The sequence below is a fragment of the Chiroxiphia lanceolata genome, chromosome 1, assembly GCF_009829145.1.
Source record: "Chiroxiphia lanceolata isolate bChiLan1 chromosome 1, bChiLan1.pri, whole genome shotgun sequence".
NCBI classification, from domain to species: Eukaryota; Metazoa; Chordata; class Aves; order Passeriformes; family Pipridae; genus Chiroxiphia; species Chiroxiphia lanceolata.
Window position 1 is genome coordinate 10,939,720 of NC_045637.1, and position 14,334 is coordinate 10,954,053.

General features: G+C 47.6%; 1 long non-coding RNA gene across 1 annotated transcript; it reads right to left on the bottom strand.

Moving 5' to 3' along the window:
* Positions 1 to 587: 587 nt before the first annotated feature.
* LOC116780977 lies at positions 588 to 6,276 on the bottom strand. Its single transcript, XR_004354723.1, has 3 exons — positions 6,255 to 6,276; positions 3,807 to 3,948; positions 588 to 1,815 (listed from the first exon to the last, which is right to left on the bottom strand). It is a non-coding gene; the product is annotated as an uncharacterized LOC116780977 (long non-coding RNA).
* Positions 6,277 to 14,334: the final 8,058 nt, after the last annotated feature.

Genomic DNA, 14,334 nt, shown 5'->3' on the forward strand with positions numbered 1-14,334 from the left:
GGCAGTACATAGCCAAGACTGGTGGGAGAAGGTAATCTCATAATTCCTCCTGTGGTACCAGCCACTTCAAAGGACTCAGACATGACTTCAAGATTCTTCTTCTGGTGCCACTGTGCCCTGCTACTGTGGAGGGAGGTCAGGAGACTTTGTACAGACCCACTCTGCCGGCCAAGCCTCCAGTGAAACCGCAACCGCAGGAGTTCAGCCTTAACACTGGCTGCTTCTGATGGGCATTGAAATCCCTGAATATCTTCAAATGAAATATTAACGTTATAAGCAGTATTTCATGGGTCTACAGGCTTTGTCACGCCTCGGGGACGCCTTAAACAGATTTAGCCCCGACTTCAAGGCTTCCAAGAGAGCATGGATGCCACATGTAGGCCCATCCTGGATGGTATCTGGAACCTTCATGAGCCTGAGCTGTCTTTCTGCTGCCACGGTGGAGACAACATTTTTACCGCTCAGCATCCAAATTTTCTAAGCAGAACAAGATACAGGTATTTATCACTATGAATACTAGCACTCATGGTATTATTAGGAGGTGAAATGCATTAACAAGACCAACTGCAAGCTGTCCCAGTCTTAATGGATCAGGAGGACAAGTAACTGAAGGTTGTTGAATCCCTGACATACATTTGCCTCCCATACTGCTGCAATTCATGAGGTGGTCTTAATTAACAGAGGGGTGGACAGAATTTAAATCCTCTTTATTGTAATTTGTCTCACAAAGGTACCCAAGGAAATACTCACTAAAAGTTATTAAAAACATGCTGCAAAATATGGTATTTGATAGAAGTCTCTCAGGTCATCAAGATTTACAAGGAAGGCAGGGACAGTGGGTACCAACAGAGGGGTACAGGCTATACTCCCAGGAAATATAATGTTGTGCCTTATGCTAATGGCAACATCTTGAGCTCTGAACAGGCTACAACCTGCTTCAAAGATAGTTATACCACCTAGTAATTTGTAGATTGTACTTGATATGCTTATCTTTAAAATTAAAATTATAAAATCACCGCAAAATTCCCTTCTCTTTTCCTCCTCCATATGAAGAATGGCCATTGACTGTGCTATGAAAGATGAAAAGCAGGTACTCGTGCTTACACGTCACAGTATACTAGGAGCTAAGGAATGTCTGATTTCCAGACCTTCAAGATTTGCACTTGAAGCATACAGCTGCTTGGTGTGAAGTTTTCAAAAGCTTTTTTCCTGTCTGGTTGTGTTGGATGCAGCCACCAGACCTCCCCCTCAAAGACAGTAACCTACACAAGTTATCAATAATGCCATTTCTGATCACATCAAGTACAAGAGCTCAAACATTCCTGTGAGGCTCTGAGGGTTCACCTGACATTAGGGCTCTGATGTTCTATGCTGTGAACAACAGTAATGAAAGACAGTGGCTGCCCCAATATGTTTGCAGATGAGAGTCAAACAGAAGTAGTGGGGGGGGGGGGAAATGACTTGCCAAGATCCCAAATCCTACCCATGGCCAAGCACCGGGAACTCCATCATCTTTCCAAGCCACTTTCCAACAAACAGAACTGGTGGGTCTTCTTGCTAACAACGCAAAATAAGGAAAATTTTTCAAAACAAATTTCTCCTCTAAGCCTGCTTATCTTAATCACATTTATTTACTTTTCTTGTGTATTCAGGAAAGCTGGGCCACCTTCCATCTTTTTCCACAAACACAGACCTGAAACTTAGCTTTTCAAGTTTGCCTCGGTTACCACAAAAACAAAGAAGTGCTGGTGGTAAGAACCCTCTGAGATCTCCAGTCCAACCTCTCAGCTCGTAAACAAGGCTGATTATTTTCCTCTGTAACACCAAACACATGTACATTTCTGTAGTATTTTTATATAATCTAACAGCAGCCTTTTTCACAGTTAAAAAATGTAAAGCTTTGTCCGTCCCCAAAAGCTAAGAAGAACCAGAACCAGATGTGAGATACCTGTAAATCAAAGGATCCAACAATTCACACAGAAAACATGACCATCTAAAACCCCTGAGCAGTATCTCAGTGCCTGTGCCACAGTACAAAGCTCTTGGCCTTTGCTCCCCCCATGAGAACTTCTGGGAAAATGTATTTCAGACTTTCCTACTCTTATGAAGGAAGACCAAAAGTAAACAACTCATTACTATTTAAATAGGGCTGGAAACATTACTAAATATTTCCAAAAGGATGTATCGCAGCTTTTGATCTGTGTCTTAAATTACAAGTCATTGCACTGGTAGCTGTGACTACTTCTTCGCAACTCCAGTTGAAACATAAAGGGGTTTTGGTACGTCACATCTAGAGACTGCTATAGCATGACTACGTGACTGTATAATAAACTTTACGTTTGCAACACAGCTTATATAATAATCATGACAGGTTTAATGATGAGGGTGATAATAATAATACCAAATGTTAATAATAGCAAAGAGAGACCCATGTTTTTTTCCATTCATGGAGATGTAATGTAAAGGGTTGAAGCACAGCCTGAGCTTTGGCCATTGCTCCGTAACCCACAAGCTCAGCCATGAGCCCAGGGCTGCTGTTTCCACCAAGTAAACCAGCACACACAACACCACACATATGTCAGCGCTGCACCACCGCCAGGGACAGTGATACCTGATCCGACACCAAGCTGCAAGGACGCAGCACCTGTCTGAAAGATGGCTAGGAAAAGCCACCTTTCCCAAACCTACAGAATCAGTAACACTCCAGCCTCCTGCACCATGTGTTCCCTGCACAGCTGGCATGCCCCTTCCTCTTGTGCATGTGGGGCTCTCTCCTTACCTGGGTAGGGAACTTCAGGAGACAATGCAATGTATTTAATTTTGGCTGGAATTTTGCTCAGCCAATATTTTCCAGATAAGATGGTTGCAGTATGATCAAATCTAGGCCTCAAAATATAAAGTGTTAAGCAAGAGTTGCAGGTTGTTGTTTTGCTTTGTTTTGTTTTTGTTTTTTTTTTTTATTTTTTAATACTCCTAAATTGAATTTTTCTTCTCCTTTTAAGTTGCTGGCAACAGCTCCCCAATATCAGCTGAGATCTATACAGGACCTCACAGGTTTCTACTCCTGCAGCACTGATGAAAAGATCTCAAGTTTTAGTTCTTCTCATTGTGAGGAAAAAAGTGAGGTAAGCAACCTCTTCAATCCAGCTGTTGGGAATTCAGGACAGGTACAAAATTACCCAAGACCAAAGGCATGCAGTACATAAGCAGGCAGCAGACAGCCTGTACCATGCCTGCTTGGGAATGACTTTGAACCTGTAGGATTTGCTACCTTGCAAAATTTCCCTAATGCAGAACTTAAAGCAGTACTAACATGATAGTTTCTACCAGTGCAAGGAATCAGGGTCCTGCATCCACAACAAAGGCATTACCAGCCTGACATATCCCTTAACTAGCTCAACTCCAGCAGTAAATCTAAAGCACAGACAAGGTGGACAATCAACCCAGGGAAGCCAGACAGCACAGAATGGGTGTTCAGAGAAAGCCAGGGAGAAGTGGACCATCCAGTTGGATGGAGGGAAGGTTAGGAGGACTGGACAAGAGTTTTACATCTTAAAATCTATGCACTGGCCCACTTCAAAGTCTGGGGGCTCCCAGCCCAACCCACACTGTGCTGAAGGTCCCTACAAGCTGCTTAACAAACCACATGATGCGATGTGGTTTTGCCACCCAGCTCTGCTCTCCACCTGCCTCTAAGGAAACAGCCTACAGCTCCAGGTCCTGCTCTTGCAGTAGGGACCCTCCTCTCCCCAAAACAGGTGATCCTTTTGGGGCTTACTTTAGACTTCTCTGCCATTTATTCCTACCTCCAGAAGAGCAGCTGAGTCCTGTGCCTGGACAAGCCCCCAGCTTATAGGTGAGAACCCCAGTGATGTAAACCTCTCCCCTCAAGAAGCTCTCCAAGTCCTGCAGCTCTTGGCCATGTACATGATCTGGCACAGGGTATTCCTGACTGACACATGCAAAAGAGGTGATAAAAAGCTTATTTCCAAAGTATCTCATGGCAACGACACTCTTCTGTACAACAACACTCTCCTGTGCAACGACACTGTCCTGGGCAACTACACAGTCTTTTCAGGGCTTTGGGCTGCTACTTCTTGTCAGTGCTCCACACGCCCCAGCTCACCTCAGCCCACTCCCCAGCAGGAGGGCTCCCAATGTCCACGTAACTCAACCTCACAGTGGGGAGCATGGTCAAACCTCCCCTCCCCTGCCAAGGAACTTTCTAATGAGCTGATTTGCAGGAACCTGTCCAGTAACTTTTACACAAAGCTTCTTCTACTGCTTCTTCCAACTCAGGTAGAAATGATTGAGAGAAACCTGCATCTTCTACTGGTGATTTGTTTCAGCGGCTAATCACTTCTGCCATTAAAGACACATGCCATAATTTCTAATTGGAATTATCTACCAGGCACCAGTTCTAGCTTTGCCTGACACTGCTGCACTCAAGAGCCCCCTTCCTGCATGATGCACTATACCAGCAGTAATTCAAGGATCATTTTTCTTTCGAGGTGATGGGAGAAGTAATATCTGCTGACAAATATAAGATACCAATTGCAGTGAAGATGTGACAGCACAGCCATGAGAGGGGGTGGGACAAATCTGCTAGGAAAACCTGGATGATACTCAACCAGCCCTCAATATAGCTTCACTTTGATATTCACATCCATATCTTGAATTCACATAAAGAATTATACCATCCAGGGATTCATTAAAAAGCATTTAGATCACACACATCTGGATGTTTTAGATCATACACATCCAGACCACTCCATATGCCCGGCTGGTCCCAGTGTTTGTGTCACTCTGCAGACTGCTGTGTTCAGCAGAGCAGAGCTGATGTGCCAGGTAGCCATCTCACTGCTTTTCATTTGTCACCCTTGGAGCGACAGGGAGGGAAGCACCATGGGCAAGCCCCATCCTAAAGGATCTCTGGCACTTGCCAGAGAGGAGACTGAGGGAAGACTCAAGAGTACTGCTTTATCGCAATACTGGTAACTCAGAAAAACACTGTCCTCCACTGAACTGTACCCAGAAGGCAAGCAAATGGCAGGCACTGCATCTTCAGGTATAAGTAAACCATATGCAGATGCACAGCAGTACTGCTTGCCAGGGCACTCAGCACTTTGCTGCGTAAGAAGACAGACAGCCTCAGGAACAGATGCAGCTGTAACGAGGGAAAATGTACCCCATATGCAGTGATAACGGGTCCAAGAGACAGATCATGTCTTTATTCCCTCCTCATTCTTCATAAATCTCATCAGAAACTATGAAGGTGTTCAGTATTACACAGCAGTGAGACAGAAGACAACATAGTGTGCTTCAAAATAAGATCAGTATCACCTTGCTGCAAGAAGGCAAAAATTTCCTGACCGAGTATGCATTTTCCTCTCCACTAGCTCAGTTTGAAGCTCTGCACCCCTCCTGGCTCACAAAGCAGGAGGTCACACCACACCGCCACCCCCTTGGCCAGCAGTGAGGGGTCAGAATGACGTGCCACCACCTCAGTATCTCCAGCAGTGACGCACTAAGAGCAGTACAGAGGCTCCACTGAGGCACTGACAGACCCACAGGCATTGCTGGACTGATGGGTATACAGCTGCAGTGCACTGCACTACGAGTGCCTGACACCAGCCTTTGCTCAATTCATCTGCTAGGAGCAAAAGAAAAACCCCAGTAATCCTGCAAGCAGCAGAAAATACCTTCCATGTCACAGCATTTTCCATGGCTTGTCAGCACTGTTGTCTGCACAGACCAATGGGGAAAAAATATTATTATTTTTTAAGCTGTCTCACTTGTAAGCACAACTTTGCAATTCCTAGTAGATCTGCACCAGCATAATTACTAAAAAGCCTGTAGAGGCCCATAGAAAAATAGTGATATTGTAATAATGCATCTTCAGCTGAATGGTGCCAAACAAACACAAGATGCACCAATACCCTAAAACTATGCAGACACACTTTTCTTCCCCCCTGCCTGCTCCACAACATCGGCTTCCCCTGTAATTCCTCATGCAAAAGTAAATGAAACATGTACAGTCAGGAAGCATAAGCTGCCCTTGTAAAGCATTCTGATTAAAACCAGGAAGATACGGTTCAAATCTTGAAAAGAATTAGGTATAAGTTCCAATTTTAGAAGCTAATAGTCCTTAACGAAACAAAAAACTGGGCTTTGGTGGGGCAGGGGTACAGAGAGGAGAGCACACCGTGACACAGAGCTGCAGAACCACACTGCTGTCAGGACATATAACTCACCATCGTCTCTGAAATTTGTCATGTCTAGCCAAAGTTATATTCCTCATGTCTAGCCAAAGTTGTATTCCAGGCGTGCATGTTCACCCAGGACACCAATATTCCAATTTACAAACTAATCCAAACACAGGATTCCTTTCTGCAACAGATGGGCCTTGAACGGCAGCAGGCCCTGAGCCCTTCCTTATTTTTGCTGCTGCAGGACTGGCTCTGACGTAGTGTGGACATCAGTGTGCAGATGCAAACGATGCCAAATCCTCCAGGCCTCGCAGAGGCAGCGAGCTGGCACTGCTCTTGCTCTGTCCCTGTGCAGCCAGACCGGCACGGCCACTCTTCCAGGGATGTGAGAGGTAGAGATGCACAGTACATTTTACTCCAAACTGGTATAGAGGCATTCCCACTGGCTGGCAAACTGCACCTGTATCACTAATTATCTTAATACAACTTAAAATGCACAGAGGTACAGTCAGACTGATCAGAATTACAACAATGCTAAGCCAACTGTAAGCCAGACTCCTGACTCAATGCTACAAGAGACAGAAGAGAGAGGTGAAAATATAAAGTTAGAGGTGCATTTCTAAAATCATGCACAGTGAATATAAAATCACTTGAACCTCCCTGGGGTGTGAGCTGTCATTTGTCAGAGATATGCAGCTCCTAGCACAAAAGAGCATCTTACTGCCCCACGTGCTTGGAAAACACACGTATTTGTTAAATAATTTTAAAAGTCACAATCGAAAGGAAATTGGATGTTTATGACACCTAAGTATCAGAATGTATCCTTATTTTATTAGTGATGTCTGACACTTCAGAGCTACATTTTTTTAATATCTTCAGGTTTTGCAACAGTGTATATAAATGCGTTTAGGATAATCCACACCAGTTGGTGCAAACTGGCATTAGTGAGATTATATTTCTGCTCGATGAAGAAATAAACACTCCCATCTCATGCAGCCGTAATATGCACATAACATATTGTGCTCTTTGTATTTAGCCAATGCCTAATATACTCTAATATCCCTCAGAAAGCTCTTTTGTTCCAAATCAATGACTTAAATAACCTACATTTTTTTAATATATTAGTAAAGAGGAACTAGTGTGGGTCTCAGTCTGACCAGATACCATGGCCAAGACAACATGTCTAAACTTGTCAACGCAGATGGGATTAAAAAGTATCACTGAAGGCCTGCAGCATCTCTAAGATACAATTCTAGGTTCTGCTGGGATTTCTCCACACAGTATTGTAAGATGCAGGCACCAGCAGCTGAACAGACCGAGATCCAAGTTCTTAAAGCACCCTGTCAATGGAAGCACTTCGGTATTATTTAGGTATAAAAATAAAATAGGCCTATTAAAGTTGTACTCAAAATCCCATACAACTTTTTTAAGGGAAAGACGGTCTAAAAAATCCTTTGTAAAAACGGTCCTTGGAACATCCACAGAATTCTTTCCTGCCTGTTCTTCAGGCCCTCCTGATACCCAGCTTAGAACCAGACTGACCACACTAACGGTGGCCGAGCAACGCAGCCCAGTGCTGCGGGTAAAACCTAATTCACCCCGCACACACAGGCAGGCAGCAGCAGGCAGAGCAGGCAGCAGCAGGCCGGCTCCGCGTCCTCGGCCTGGGCGCAGCGCGCATTTTCCGCGCAGTAGTAACAGAGGGCTCATCCAGGCCCGCGCCGCGGGATCCCCCGTCACCCTCCCTGACCCGGGGGTCTCCCCACACCACGGGACGGGGGGGTGGGCACCCATTTCTTCCTCCCCCCTCCCCGGGTTCGGCAGCCTGGGGGGAGGGGGGGCTGCGGTGGATGGACGCATCGCGCGGGGTCACTCCGAGCAGCGACGACCCCCAGCACCGACGGCCCCATCGCGGCCGCGTTTGCCGTCGGACAGTGCCCCGGCCCCCCTCTCCTCCGCATCCGCACGAGTCTCGCCGTGCAGTTGCTATCTTTAGGCCACGGGCGACCCAGCGCTTTAACAAAGATAAATAAATAACGCGAAAGGCAACCCTCCCCTCCCCCCCATCCGCGCTACTCCCGCGACCCGCACGCCCCATCGGGGGCACGGACAACAACGGAGGGGGGAGGGGGGGGCGCTGGGGAAAGTAAAGGCAAACCACATTAAATAAATAAATACCCGCTCTCCCGCACCCCGCCCGCCGCCTCGCACCCCGCCGCCCCGGCCGCGGCCCCGGTACTACCGGGTCCCGCTCCCGGGCCGGGCACGGCGGGCGCGGAGCTGCGGCGGGCCCCGCTGCCCATGTGCTCGCCCGAGCACGCGCTCGGCTCAATGGAACGTTGTGCTGGCGAGCGGCTCTGTGACGTCACCGACCCCCGCCGCCCGCGGCCGCAGCCCGGGGCAGCGAGCGGGGCCCGCCCCCGCCTCCTGCCCCGCACCGCCTGCGCCGCAACCGCTCCACCGGCACCGCATCTCACCGCACCGCTCCAACCGGCACCGCATCTCACCGCAACCGCTCCACCGGCACAGCGCCGCCCGCACCGCATGTCACCTCACCACTCCACCATCACCGCATCGCACCGCTCCACCGTCACCGCACCGCACCGCTCTGCCGGCGCCGCGCCGCTGGCACCGCATCTCACCGGCACCGCTCCATTGGAACAGCACTGCACCGCTCCATCGGCATCGCACCTCTCCACCGGCACCGCATCGCTCCGCCGGCACTGCACCGCATCTCACCGCACTGCTCCATCAGCACCATCACCGCTCCATCGGCACCGCACAGCTCCATCGACACCATAGTGCTCGACAGGCACCGCATCGCCGGCACCGCATCTCATCTCACCGCACCCCTCCACCTGCACCGCACTGCACCGCACCTCTGTCACCGCATCGCACCTCTGGCACCGAACCGCTCCGCCGGCACGCACCCGCGTCTCACCGGCACCGCACAGTATCAACCCCACCGGCACTGCATCTCACCGCACCGCACCGCCGGCCACCCGCATTGCATGCTCTGCATCACATCGCCGGCAACGCTGCAGACGTACCCCGAAATTCAAGTAATTAAATAAATAAATTGCAGATTTTTTTTTTGGCGGCACTCCGCAGGTGCGGGGGTCACCGACACGGAGGTGCGCAGCGTGCACAGGAAGTTGCAGGACCCTGTCCTGCTCCCTTGGAAGGAAGGTGCTGTGGAAAAACGGGATCAGCTTCGACATCAGCAGGTGGGCAGCACGGGAGCCTTTACTGCTCATCCTCTGCATTTTTTCACCCTCACAGATGCCTTCAACCCTGTTTATTGCAAACACTGTGAGTTTGCTTCTCATAGAAATCTTTTTTTTTTTTAATCACATTCGTCCCAAATTCAAGTGCTGACATATTGTACCTGTCTCCAAACAATCACAGGAGAGAAGGATACAAGCATCCCACACACAAGTAGAGAAAATAGCTTTGCAGCCTTCCAAGTACTAGAATAAGAACAGTGAAAATACAGAGCATGCTGCAGACCGGGTGAAACAGGAGAACAAGAGCAAGTATCCAGTGTATGGACAAAATAAGCTTTATTTTATTTTTTACTTTTTTTTTTTTTAAACAAACTAAGAATAAATGAAATGTATCCCAGGCTGGACCTGATATGAAGCAGAAGCCTCAATGCCATGTGAGATTTTTCTTCATACTGCTATTTGCTCTCTCCAGGAAAGGACCTAAAAAAAAATCCTGCTACGCCAGCACCTTTGCAGTGACACAGGAGCTGCGATGTGTTTCCTGTAGTATGGAAGAGGTTGGCACCTGCCTGGGTTGTGATGCCCAGCCTGGGAGCTGCCACTGTCACACCAGGCTAATCAGCCTCTGCACAGAACACGTCTATACTCAGCATAGTGACATCTTCATGTGGATAGCACATGCTGCTTCATTTAATCAGTACATATGCTCCCAACTCCCCTACAATGCTTTGACTGTTGCAAGAAAGAGCTGATCTGCAAGAACAACCCAGTCATTAAAGGAGAATCAAATGCTTGTGCAAAAGGCACAATACTATGTTAGAAAATGTGGCTTTATCCAATTCTGTGGTCCTGCAACTTAATAAGATACAACACTGGGTTGTAAAAGAGGCTTTGCATGCTCACAGTAAGAGAGATGAGACCTCTCCTAAGCAGGTAGATTGAAGGGGTTTGTGCCATCCCTTTCAGCAACATACTGCAGCAGAAGAGAGGTGGAGGAGATCACTTTGGCCCATATTTCTACAGCTGGCTAGAGATCAAGTCCTAAATAAATGACCTCCCAAGATCAGTGAACTCAGGAGAAAGATCAAAATCCATGGTTATTCATGGAACCAAAGGTTCATTTTGTCAGCTGGAGCACCCTGACACACTTTATTCTGGAGCAGCCTGACACACTTTTCTCCAAGCCCATTCCTACTCAGCAGTTTGGGAGAAGCAGTGACATAAAACTATTACTCTGCCTTCGCATGAGTATTGCACTTAAATGGGGCCCTGACGACTCCTTCACAACTCCCCGCTGCCAGAGTAGAAGAGAAATATGTATCAAATAGCCCTGAAAACTGAGTTTTCATTCCTGTCTCCTAGGACTCCCTTCCTTCCTTGGCAAAGCACACAGAGAATCTGCTCTTAAACATCAACTCAAATTAGTTTCCCAATGCCACAGATTTGCCCACGTGTTACCAGGCACCAGCAGCATGGCTGTGAACACAGCACTATGTGCCATGACGAGAGATTGAGTATCCTCATGTTCAATTCTACATGACAAAGCCAAGAAAATATCATAAAGAGGAGTGAAGTTTACCTGCCTGTTCACACACAGAGAAGTCACACCACAGTCCACAAGGTTATCAGATGTGGCTTCTGGAGGGACCTCTGCAACCTGTGGCAAAAGAACATGCTGCTACCATCCACTGTAAGGCAGCCCTGGGGTTTGGAAGTCAGACCCCAGACCCCATAAAAAATTCACAGGCCACCCATTCTACCTTTCCAGGGAGGCTGGCAGAAGGTTGGCAGGTGACCTCCAAACATTTCCCACAGCAATGGCACAGCTGGAGCCTCAGCAGTCACGAGGGGACCCACTGTTTCCATCACACCCAGGGTCTCTCATTGCAGGAACACAAAATGATCCACTTCCACAGGCACATAGAATACGCCTTGTGTTCATATCGCTCAGCCCCTGCAGCCTATCTAGTGTTTGTGCTCTAAAAGTCATCTCATATTACGACCTAATAGCTCATGTCAATAAAGCACTTGAGTGTAATCATCCTTATGACAGATTAGCACACTACACAAGGCTATTGCATCGCTCTGAGTTCACCCCTGCAAGTTAAACATGGCAAAGTCAAGGCCAACTGGACTCAGCACACTCTTTCAAGGCCAAAAGATCTGAGACAAAGATCAGGGCCAGGCTGCAATGAGGCATTGGCAGCTGAAGCCTTCTGCCCTTCACCACTCTGCTTTTTCTTCCCTGCCTACAACCTCATCAGCTTTGCTGGCAGCAGGGATCACATGCGTACTTCTTAATCCATGTCAGGCAAGGCTGGCCAAGTTAGATGAAGTGCTAGTGGAGCACGTGTCTTTGAGGTACTAGAGCATAGAGGTGACAGCTTCCAGCTGGTGACCACAGGCAGCTGGAAAGTGAAGTGTCATCAGCCAGGGCAGGTAGGTGCAGCAGAGGTTGGACCAAACCACTACACATTTCCCCAAACATGGGTCATGGAGAGACACAGCAGAAAAAACAGCTGAGAGTGTGTAATCATAGCAGTAATTATACCTTCCTCATCCAGGGATTAAGCTTGTTCCAGGTTAATCTGGAACTGTCCAAAAACCTAAGTCATCTCAGACGCTCAGGAGAAAGGGCTGGGTCATTGCATCTACTCCTCTCCTAACAGAAACCAACATTTCACATTAGCCTGCCCATAAAGGCATTAAGCTAAGTATCAGTATCTTGTCCTCACTTCACCTTCTTGGGTATTATCTTGGAACTCTTCTCCTCTGAAGATTAGAAACCACCTAATTTCCATCCTGAATGTATTTACAGCCAGTGTACATTCATTTGTCTGTAACAAGTGCTATGACTTAATACGATCTCTCTTGGCTCTTCTCCTCACCCTTACATGTCCCTCCCTGCTGTATTACCAATATCAGTCCATTCTGCGATTAAAAGAATGGTATGAAGCAGCGGTGCTTATCATAATTCATTTCTATTTCCCAGTCTTTTAATTTAAGTACTCTTATTAATCTAAAGAAAACGCCATTCCTGTATCCAAACGTGATCCACCTCTAGGTGATGGTGACTCACCTGTGATTGTGGTGGGACAAAGCTCTAAGAGCCAGGAGCAGGTGGCAACAATAGCAGAAACAAAGACTGAAAACTTTGCAAAGCTGCTGGAAAGACTTCCACTGCCTTCTGTGCATTCTCCGTGTGAATGTGAGATGAAGAATAGATTCAGGGTACCTTAGATGTGACTCCAGAGTAGAGAAAGAGGATATTCAGGGTTGGTATAAAGCACAGAAATAATAGACTTGTCACTGACAGCCCAGCTATGGGAGCATGTGACTCAAATGCTCCATATATTCACAAAGTGTGGAATTAAAAAAAAAAAAAAAAAAGAAATATGACTCTTCTGAGTGTGCAGCAAGAATAAAGTGGTAGGGCAGAGAGGTACAAAGACTCCATTTGAGATTATGAAGAGCACTTAAAATTACTGGCTTGAATGTGGTTTAAGAAAGAAGAAAGCAGTGGAGTAAAGTGAACCAAAATCTCTGCATTACTGAAGTTGGAAACTAGATCCAGAGATGAGCATGCCTGAGTTTGGGGGAGAGTTCTAAAGTCTTGAGCCAGAGGTTTAGCATCATTGGTAAAAACAGATGCTGTGAGCAAAAAAGAGAGAGAGAGGCAGCAACACTGGAGTCCCAGCCAGATTTCCTAAGGAAGTCCATGAGAAAGGGACTGACTTCGTCATTGGGAGAAGTCAAGTTTGTTTCGCGTGAAGGTGAAGGATCACAACAGAAGTTGCATGCCGGGAGAGGAAGTGGAAAGTGATGCTGTCAGCAGAGATAGAATATCCAGACGTGAAGACATCCTCAGATGAGAGATAAGAGCCTTTAGATCAGGGCCGCAAGAGAGCCCTGTGCCCACAGGAGGACTGCACGTCTCAACAGCAATAGAGGATACACAGAGCAGGTAAAATGCCACCAGTCTCCAGAGGAGAACCTGGTAGTCTGCTTGCCCATTCCTGAAGCACTTGGATCCTGGGAAAACAGCAGGACCTCTGGTCTCCTCACACAAAGATCCTGTTGCTAAATCACAAAGAGGAAACTGTTTAACTTGTCGGTTATTCTTTGGCACCTGTGATTGTGTTAGACATTAAAAACAGGTTGGACCAGCCAAGCTGGCCATACACCACCATGATATCCCCAGGGTCCTTCTCTTTCTGTTTACTTTCCTTTTTTAGCCTTTACAGTAATCTCTTCACCTATACAAATATACAACATTCAAGTGAGCAATTTTCAAGGGAGAGTGACACTGGCAGCCCACTAACTGTCAGGACAGGTGTGTTGACACAGCCAAGCTGCAACCTGAGCTTGGGGCAATGCACAGTGCTCCTCCAGCAACAGGATGGAAGTGGGGGTGGTGTGTGAAACCCACGCTGGACCTTCATCCCTCTCCTCTCAAAACCAGTTGCTGTTTAATGCACTCATGTTTAAAGTTTTAGCTTTCCCAAAGTTTATGAATGCGCCCCACACTGCCTGTGTGGGCACAGCTATGGGGCAGGCATTGGGGCTTGGTCCTCTGGGGGCTTGGACAGGCTGGTTTTTGGCTGCAGGGCTGGGATCTTCCTCAAAGGCAGCTGGGAGACTTGTGCTCTCATTAGCACAGCTGGTGACAGTGGCACCACTGCCCACGTTTCATGTAATGACTGAGCACCGCCCTAAGAAGTGGGAGACCTGGTCCAACACCCTTCTTTGCATCTCTCTGCTGCCCAGAGAGTGGCTGCATTCTGAGTGCAATAAGCCATCTCAGCCTCTGGCCTGTGCTGCCCCGTTTCTTCCCAGCTCCCATGTCAGAGGTAAAGGTGTGCACCAGAGCAGGACACTGTCCTGGGCTTTAGAAATCC